The sequence below is a fragment of the Epinephelus lanceolatus genome, chromosome 22 (assembly GCF_041903045.1).
Source record: "Epinephelus lanceolatus isolate andai-2023 chromosome 22, ASM4190304v1, whole genome shotgun sequence".
NCBI lineage: Eukaryota > Metazoa > Chordata > Actinopteri > Perciformes > Serranidae > Epinephelus > Epinephelus lanceolatus.
Window position 1 is genome coordinate 4557332 of NC_135755.1, and position 10290 is coordinate 4567621.

The window sequence follows — 10290 nt, forward strand, 5'->3', positions numbered from 1 at the left end:
CTGTTCCTTCATACTTCCATACATCAGTTACTGTGTGGAGGTATGGGGGAACACTTACAAAACAAACACACATCCAGTATTCATCCTGCAAAAAAGAGCAATTCAAATCATTAACAAAACCACATACAGAGAACCTACAAATTCACTTTTTATCAAATTAAGAACACTAAAATTCCAAGATCTGGTTGATTATAAAATTATTCAAATCATGCACAAAGCAAGAAATCATCAATTACCTGTCAGTGTCCAAGAGTTGTTCCGACTGAGAGAAAGTAAACATAACATCAGAGGAATCCACATATTCAAGAAACCACCAATCAGAACAACTGCAAAACTTCATTGTCTTTCAACCAAGGGTATAAACTTATGGAACAGCAGTAACAATGAGATAAAAACATGTGAAACCTTAACTAAACTAAAAAACATTTTCAGAAAGAAAGTATTGCGTAAATATGAGATGGAACAGTGATATTTTTTTGTCTTGTTTTGTAAATTGCGTTTTGTATTGCTGTAGGTTGTTTGTTTGAAAATTCTAGTGTATTTGTCTGTTATTGTATTATATCTTGAAAATCGAACTTTAAGGTTGTTGTTTTTTGTGTTGTTTTGTATATATATATATTTTTTTTAACTTAAATTGCACATATAAAATATGAGGGGGTAGAACTAGAAAAGTTTTTTTTTACTTCTTCTTACCCCTTTTGAACATGACCAATATCATTTAAGTTGTTTATTATTTGATTCTGCTTTGCTTGTTTTGTTTTGTTTTATGTCGTATGCTTTATTTTGTTTGACTTTTTGTTCCTTTTAACATGTTCAATAAAATCGTTCAATTCAATGGCTGACTGACAGAATGACACACTGACAGAATGACACACTGACAGTTTCCGTGATTATGTACAGCATACCATACCATGACTTAGTCATACCAAACATTGGTCCACAGGGGGAGCCACAGCGATCGGTCGCATTTTAGCCATTTTGAAGCATTTTTCTGTTGTTATAGCGCCACCCAGTTGCCAATTAGAGTTAAATTTCTCCAGTCACCTTGAGGCGTCCTGTTCTACATATCTACCAAGTTTAGTAAAAATCCATATGGCGGTTAGGCCTAGATAAGAAATGAGCTCTCTAGCGCCCCCATTTTGTTTGATGGGGTCAATAATGGAGGGGTCCCCTCAGATTATGTGTGGTCATATGCCTACAAAGTTGCGTGGTGATGGGTGAAACCCTTGAGATGTTATACACCTTTATGTGATGAGCCACGCCCTCCGCAATATTCATTGCCTTATAGAAGCTCAGTTTTAGTAAGTTTTCCAACTTTTGCCAAGAGGGAACTTTAGATATTGGTCCCTAGATTATGTTCACCCAGTTTCATGCAGATCGCTCAAACTTCCTAGGAAGAGATCCATTTGAAGTGTTTTTCAAAACATTCAAAATGGCAGAAAATCTATATAAGCGGAAGTTATGGGTTCTTGAGGCAAATGTGTTCCTCATGAGGAGAGGCATCTCTGTGCAAAGTTTCATGTCTCTACGACATATGGGGCATGAGATATGCCCATTCAAAGTTTGACATTTCAATGGGTTGCTATAGCGCCCCCCTTTGGCCAATTGATGTAATATTGCTTCATTGGCATCCTCCCATGACCCTCTACCACTGTGCCAAATTTCACATGGATTGACCAAGTCAGTGAGGAGAAAAACGTGGAACACACACACACACACACACAGAGTTTTCGGCATCATATAGTAAGATATATAAAGTTAAAAGTAAAAAAATAACATAAAAAAGAATATCTCAACAGCAGAAATCATGAGCTGGTTACACAAGATAATCTGCAGACCTTGTTTTCTTTCTACTGAACAACACCTACCAACTGAATCACTGTGCAGAAGGAAGTGTATATCTAACCTGTAATGATTGCTAGGTAAGATGAGCTAGCAGTACCAATTTATTGGGAGGATGGACAATGAAATATAGGTAATCTGCATTTGTTTTTATTGAGTAACCGTGTCATGATGAGACATTGCTGTTGAGGGTATTTTTGTTTGTTTGTTTGTTTTTTGGCACTTTTAACACAACAAGCCAAGTGCCATCTAGTTAAACAGAATTATATAGCGCTTCTCTGGCCTTCCGACCATTCAAAGTGCTTTTTACACTACATTCACCCATTCGACCATACAAGGTGCTACCTCCTACTCAGTAACCATTTAGTGGCATTCACACACCGATTGAACAGCTATAGGGAGCAATTTGGACGCTTTGACCTGCAGGCTGGAGGAGCCGGGGACTGAACTTGTGATCATCGGATTAGTGGATGACCTGCTCTACCTCTAAGCAACAGCTGCCCCAAGATCCATTATATTAGAGAGAAGGCACACATCTTTACAGCTGATATCTCTAACACTCGGCAGCTCACACCAAAACAATCTAGACTGATACATAACGCTACAGGTAAAAGGAAAAATGTGTAAATCTGATTTTGGGGAGAACGGTCCCTTTAAAATGTTCCATGTGTCTCTGCAGGCCAGTCTCAGGGGGCTAGACCTTCTCGAACAATAGTGACATTAGTTGGTGAAGACGTTATCCTGCGGAGTGGGGGAGACTTGACCTGGAACCAAGATTTGTCCATGTGTGGCATGAAGGTCAAAACATTCTCAGGAACCAAAACCCGTCTTACAGAGGAAGAACATCAGTGTCCATTGAGAAACTGAAGCATGGAGACCTTTCACTGACACTGTCTGCAGCCAAACTCTCCGATAATGGAATCTATAGATGCTACTTTCCCCCACAGAGTAAAGAATCTACTGTTGAGCTTATTGTTGGTGAGTGAGCGGAAGTTTTTGTGGTGCACATTTTGCATCGTACTCCTACATATCTTTGTATTCCAGTGGCTACACTGGTGCAGGTTTAATGTCTTGTTTTAAGCCCAGAGGTGTAGAATTTCTATGCTCTATGCTACAGTGTCATGTTGTTGGCAGGACAGTGTCCGTTTCCTTCAATTTGAAGGCGTAAACACTTTGTATCCAATTAAGTGATGATGCAGTTCAGGGTTTTTTCTTAAAAACTGAGAGCCATTCTGCTCTGCCTGACCCACAAACACATATGTGTTAATCACTGACACAAAAGTGACCCATAAACCTGCAAACCAGACCTGAAAGTTCTGCTAATGACCATCGCTAATCAAATTGCCTCAACAGCTTCTGGCCAGCTGACTGGCAGTGTATCATAACACTGCAAAAGGTTATGTCCTGCCGCATTACAAACTGATGCTGCAATGGTGGCTTTTAGCATTGGTGTATGATGCCAGAATCACTGACAAAGAGGCGGTGTTTGATGACTTTGGACTGAGAATGGGCTGGAACGAGAGGGACAGAGAGAAAGCGATAAACCTAGGGGAAGAGAAGGTGGAAGGTGAAAAATTGCACAATATTTCTATAGGTTACTAATTACTTTTTTAACTTTTAATAACGCTGCTTTGCCCTCCTGAAATCTGCAATATTTTCCAACAAGCTTACCCAAACACTCGACCCGTGCATCAGTAATCCAATTAGTTGCCAATCTAGGACATAAAGATTTTCACTGGTCCCCGTGGCTCCTCACAGAGACATCCCAAACCAATTCAAAGAATGAGTAGGCTACAGGGGCCATTGCAGGCAAATACCTTAGTCTGCTGGTACCCCTCTTCTTCACCACAGGAGGACTCTACAGTGCAGAATTTTGCTGCATATATGAGTGAAAATGCATACTCATTAGCTCCACCTACTTAGTTCCTGCTTGGTCTACCATGTCTACCAACTGTTTGATAGTCCTGCCATCGTGATGTGAATGATAGTTGCTAAACAACCTTGCTTGATTAACCAAAATTGTGTGGCAGGTCACATACATTATATTTTGAAAGATGAGCTGTGGCCTTTCGGCCCTTGGGCCACGATTGGCCCCAGGCCTGGACTTTGGACATGCCTGAAGTAAGCTGAAAACAGGTCAAAATGAAACCAGTAATACCAGTAATTTAAGTCAAGGTGTTTAGACATAAATTTGATTAAAGATTTAGCTGAATACAAATATTGGGTCAGTCATGGCAAAGGTAATTTGTTTTACAGGGTTTGGATTAAGAACTAAGAAAAACATATTTGATCGGGACTTCTGTAGTCTCTACAGTGGTAACAAAGACCTGACCAAGGACCAAGTCTGGCTGGATTTAAATTCTATGCAACACAGTCAGGTGTGGTTGAGTCCTGTTGTTTTGCTGCAGGTCAAAGGTCACTCTTTGGGAAAAAAAACAAAAAACCAACAAGTAACAAACAGACAAAAACTAATTCTTTAATATCAGATTTAGGGATTTTCTAAGACCTCTAGTTTACTGTCACCACTGGAGTATTGGTGAGCCTTGTAACAGCTGTTAGATATGTTATCAGGAGAGGACATCTAACACTGGTTTTATACACCAGAATGGCATTGTGAGTTTTTATCTGTATGATGTAGAATTGTCCCTATGTAGTGCATTGTATATACACGTGTTAACATTATTTTTACTTTTCTTTCCTATTGTCAGGTTCTGCTCCCTCACCAATCATAGCAGGCACTAAATCAAACAGCAGTGTTGTGGTGTTACAGTGTGAGTCTGCAGGCTGGTATCCAGAGCCTGAGGTGTTGTGGCTGGACGGTGAGGGAAAGCTCCTCTCTGCTGGACCTACAGAGACAGTCAGAGGTCCTGATGACCTCTATACTGTCAGCAGCAGAGTGACTGTGGAGAAGAGACACAGCAACAGCTTCACCTGTAGAGTCCAGCAGAGGAACATCAATCAGATCAGAGAGACACATATTCAGATGTCAGGTGATATTTTTTCCCCTGAATATCCTAATTTTTCAGCCTGATATGTGTTTTTCTTTAACTCCTCTGTTGTGTGTTTTATCATTTCAGCTGATTGCTTCGGGGCCTCGTCTTGTTCTGCTGCTCGTGTCAGCATTCCCGTGGTTGTGTTCCTCATTTTTATTTTTGCAGCGGCCTTTGTCGTGTGTAAATGGAGACAACACAAAATCAAAGGTAAAATACTGCTGCTCTGTGACTGTGATGTGAACAGTCAAACACAAGATGTCACTGGTGACTACATGTTAACAAACTCATATTTGTAAGAGGAGAAAGTAAAGTCAGGTTGTGTTTCATGGGAAAATCAACATATTTCATACAATAATTAATACAGAAGTTAAATTATTAGTATTTAAGTATGAGTACACACTGGTGACCTGTGCTAGGATTAGCTTCAGCCCCCTGCAGGGTGAATGGAAGTACGTATATATGGTTAAGACAAAGTCTGACTGGCTTTGAGAATTTTGTCATGAAACACTGTTTATGTCAGTGTCAATGTCAAGTTTATTTATATAGCACATTTAAAAGCCTAAGGCCAAACCAAAGTGCTTTACAAGATGAAATCATCAGCACCAATAAACAATACAAGCAGAAACAATGCAGTAAAATCTTCATCTCTTATTTTAACAAATTATTGCTTTAAGTTTTAACTTCACTTATCTGTTCTTTCTATGTGTGTTGTTCACTTTCACACCTTCTCTCTACAAATTCAACTCTGCCTAAAACAACATTTAACACATTTTTATGTTCACACAGAGACAAAGATGAACCGTGATGCTGAGAGAGCAAAGACAGAGACAGAGCAGCTCATGGCAGAACGCAAGAAAATGGAGGATTTGGGGGAGAAAAAGGCAAAACTTGTAGAAATGTTACAGAAGAATGAAGAAGAAGAGAAAGACTTGGAGCTGGTGGTTAAAACACTGATGGAACAGGAGGAGCAACTGAAAGAACAGAGAGATCAAACAGAGCATCAAAAGAACCACATGGAGAGAAACATTACAGATATTGAGAACAAGCTTCAGTCAGTGGAGAAGATGGCAGAGAGTGACCGATACCATGAGATGAAGAGCATTGTGTTAACGGCCAAAAATCAGTTGAAGGGTAGGAAACAAGAAGATGAAAAACTTCACGTGGAAACACAGAGACTACTGACTAAAACACAAAGTGTGATAAATAGAATGACAGACAGGAAGAAGGCAGCAGAAAACTACAAGGAGAAAATCAGTGAGCAGCTGGAGGAGATAGAGAAACAAAAAGAGGAGATTCAGAGGAAATTGTAGTTTAGTTCATAGTTTATTTGATAAGGACATCACAGCAGCATTAGAAATGTATATTTATGTAACCCTCAGCCTTTAGAAAATACATGCACACAGAACAAACAAACAAAAACTAAACTGTAAATCTATTTACAAAATACATCCACCAATACTTTGCCAAAGATACAGCCAAAAAAAACACATACAATACATCCCCATATCCATACATAGAAGTACATCCACAAAAAATACAAAATACAAATGTTACTGCAGTATTTACTGTTGTTTTTCTTAACCATAATCTAATACCTCTATGACGAACATTAAAATTGGGCTGCACTTTTAATTCAGTTGGTACACTTTCACAGTTTTGCTCCTTGAACAGAAAAGACTGATTGTCCAAATGTAACGCAAACAGTTAGCGTTTGTTGAAGCTGTTGTGTTGACTCTGCTGGTGTGCTGGTGTCTTGTGTCAAATTCATGACGCAGAGAGGGAGCATGTTCATGGAGGCATTTCAAAATAAGCTTTAATTTGGAACAGATTATGAAACTTTCAGAGCTTAACATATTGTGTTTTTTAAAGATGCGACAATGGTGCCATCTTATTTTTTAGTCCATATTTTTTATTGTCTGAAAAACATTGGTATGAGGGGTTATATAGTTGATTGTGAGGCTTGTGATCAGGTGGTGATGCAGTATGATATATGTGAGGATATCATGGCATGCATACAGAGCTGGGCTGTGCTGAGGGAAAAATACTGACCTGTGAGTGTAAAAAAGTTTTGATTTGCTTTAACTTTTTTTTTTTTTTTTACTTTTTGAGCTAATTGATAAACAACTGGGGCGGCACGGTGGTGTGGTGGTTAGCACTCTTGCCTCACAGCAAGAGGGTTGCTGGTTCGATCCCGGGCGTGGGAGCCCTTCTGTGCGGAGTTTGCATGTTCTCCCCGTGTCAGTGTGGGTTTCCTCCAGGTGCTCCAGCTTCCTCCCACAGTCCAAAGACATGCAGGTTAATTGGTGACTCTAAATTGTCCGTAGGTGTGAATGTGAGCGTGAATGGTTGTTTGTCTCTATGTGTCAGCCCTGTGATAGTCTGGTGACCTGTCCAGGGTGAACCCTGCCTCTCACCCAGTGTCAGCTGGGATAGGCTCCAGCCCCCCCGCGACCCTCAAAGGGATGAAGCGGTTAGAAAATGAAGATAAACATCAGACAACAACTAATCTGATAAGGCTTTGTTTGTATTTTATGACATGAGTAAGAATAAGAGTAAAAAATCTTCATGCCAGTGAAGGTGGCAATGCTAAACATTGTAATGAAATTATTAAAATTATTATTTAAGATCATAACAATACCTATAAAGCTGCAATTTCTTTCTGATGAAATTACTCTCTTTTCAATAATGTGAGTATTGCCACTGATGTACTGTAATATTGGGATTTTTGTGTACATTTTGGGTATTCTTGTTTTTTGTCATTGATACAAGAATTAACAGTTTCTCATGCTAGATGTCCAGAAACCAAATAAATGTGAAATTCTGACTTTGGAGGTCTTTATTATTATTATTATTATTATTATTATTATTTTGTTTAACTTGACCTGAAACAGTTAATTTATTAAACAACGGCAACGGAAGTTATTTGAATTTCAGTAAATGGAAGAATATGAGTAATTAACTGATTTTATTTTTCATATTTATTTATACACATACCAATGGAGAGAGAGATGGACTCATTCCTTACTTAGTTTGGTGCAGAGAGATGTGACCTCCATGTTTTCTTGCTGCTGACTGAACACGAGACTGAAATACAACCGAAGTACGAAGCTAAGAGCCTCCCCTTCCTGGTGAGTGTCTAGAGATGAAGCCACAGCAGATACATTATCTTTGTCTTTTACAGAGTTTTCTTTTTATTCCTTTTACAGAATTACGTAAATAAATCACCACATTAACACACATAACAAAGAAAGAAGCTACTATAATCTTGTCAAAAGTCAATTGTGCCAACCTATCATATGTGTAGGCTTGCAGAGACAATGAACTTTAAGATGATTATTGCAGGGAAAACAGAGCTGCAGATTTGTAATGACGAACTAACGAAACGACGAAATGAACTAACACCAACATATCCTTATGCAGTGATTGCACACACAATGGTTTGTAAAGAACATAGCAACCCGCTGATGACATTATGTACATAAAGAAGTTACATAGGTTAGGTTAAGGCAGGTAAAGTTGATAGTTAAGGAAGAAACAAAACAAAAACATGGCAACGATATACCTTAAAATAACTCAAAGCTGACTTGATTTCACAAAGTACCGAACACTGGTCTCTTAAGGGAAAGTCATGTGATGAATAGTCTTGTGTTTCCTGATACATCTACCACCATGTCAAACATTTCCTTCCCATAGAATGCAAAATAGACTAAGAGATTAATAGTTTCTGAACTGATAAAGACAAAGCTTCATGAGGCTTCATTTGATCATCACTACTTGTCGCCTACTTTACTTGAGTATTTTCATTTTCTGATACTTTATAGGTCACTTTTTACTCCACTACATCTCAGAGGGAAATATTGGACTTTTTACTCCACTATATTTATTTGATAACTTCAGTTACTTTGTAGATTATTAATACAAAATACCATCAACTAATAAATGATATTATTATAGATTAAACTACGCAGCAGTTTATAAAGTCATTAAAATGAGCTCCATCTTTACCAGCTGCAACATTAAAGTGATGAACACATGAATGCATCAATAATTATACATCTACCACCATGTCAAACATTTCCTTCCCATAGAATGCAAAACAGACTAAGAGATTAATAGTTCCTGAACTGAACTGAAATGTTTAATTTCAACACGTCTGCAAGACAGCTACACAATGATGTACAAATGTAACATATGCAAACAGTTTTTCTTGTGACTGAGTCGATGACTACTAACCAGTTACAGTTAGTGACAATTAAAAAGGTCAAGTGAAGTTAAATGTGAAAAAAATAGCTCAATGATTTCTCTGCCATGGTGAAAATAAAGTTAAAGCACATAAACATTTTTTAGATAAGAAATCACATGTTTAAGTACGTTATCACTGAATAGTGAACCAGTGAAAGAACGTTTAAACTGCAAATTTGCCCTCTTTTTCAACTACATGTTTTGATCAAGTTATACTTCAGAATCAATGTAACTAAGGAAAAAGACATAGTCACTGATAGTATATAGACTTCATACTGATTAATTGTTATTATAGGATAAAAAGTTAAATGACATACACACACAGTTGCACTTCCTATGTAAAATTGCACATGCTTAAAAAAGAAAAAGAAAAAAAGATCACTCTACATTCTCTCTGTTCACCTCACAGTGGCAGGACTATCATACAGTTTGTAGACATGCACCAAGCAAGGAAAATATAAAAGAAGCAAAGGTCATGATGTCAGTGACAGCGTTCAATGAGCCAGACTTTGGTGTCAGTTCTACAGAGCGGGCACTGCAAATTAGGGGTGGTGGAAAAAAATCGATACAGCAGAGTATCGTGATATTTAGCGTGGCTTAGGGCTGGGCGATATGACCAAAATCTCATATCACGATATAGGTCATTTCATATCCCGATAACGATATATCCCAATATAGCAAATTTTAATCCAATGAATAAAAAGAAAGCTGGTGAATCAGATTAATAAAATGTTATTTTCTTATTGCTTCACAGCAGTTATGTTCTGCTCTTTCTCAGTGCTGTGGGGCTGAGCCCTCAGTGTGTGCAGCGCAGCAGAGACAGACAGCGGTGGAGCTGACAGCAACTAAACTCGTTATGTTACTGTAAGTGCCGTAAAAGCTTCACGAATTAAAAAGCCAAGAAGAGTAATTTATCAATGTGATCTGTGCAAAAGATGGACAGACTCCAAATGATGAAAAATATTGCCATAAAAAGTGTAATTTGCATCACAACGATAAAAACGATAGAGCAAAATATGAAACGGTAGACATTTTTCTCTCATCAAACGATATATATCGTCAAAGCATTGCATAGCATATCTTTACTTATATATATCATTAATTTTTGCAGATACACGTTTTAATACAACTTTTGATACTAGAATGATAGAATCAGTTGCTTTTTCGGTCCACTAGATGTGCTGATGTTTTTTTCCTGGTGAGGTCAGCAGAG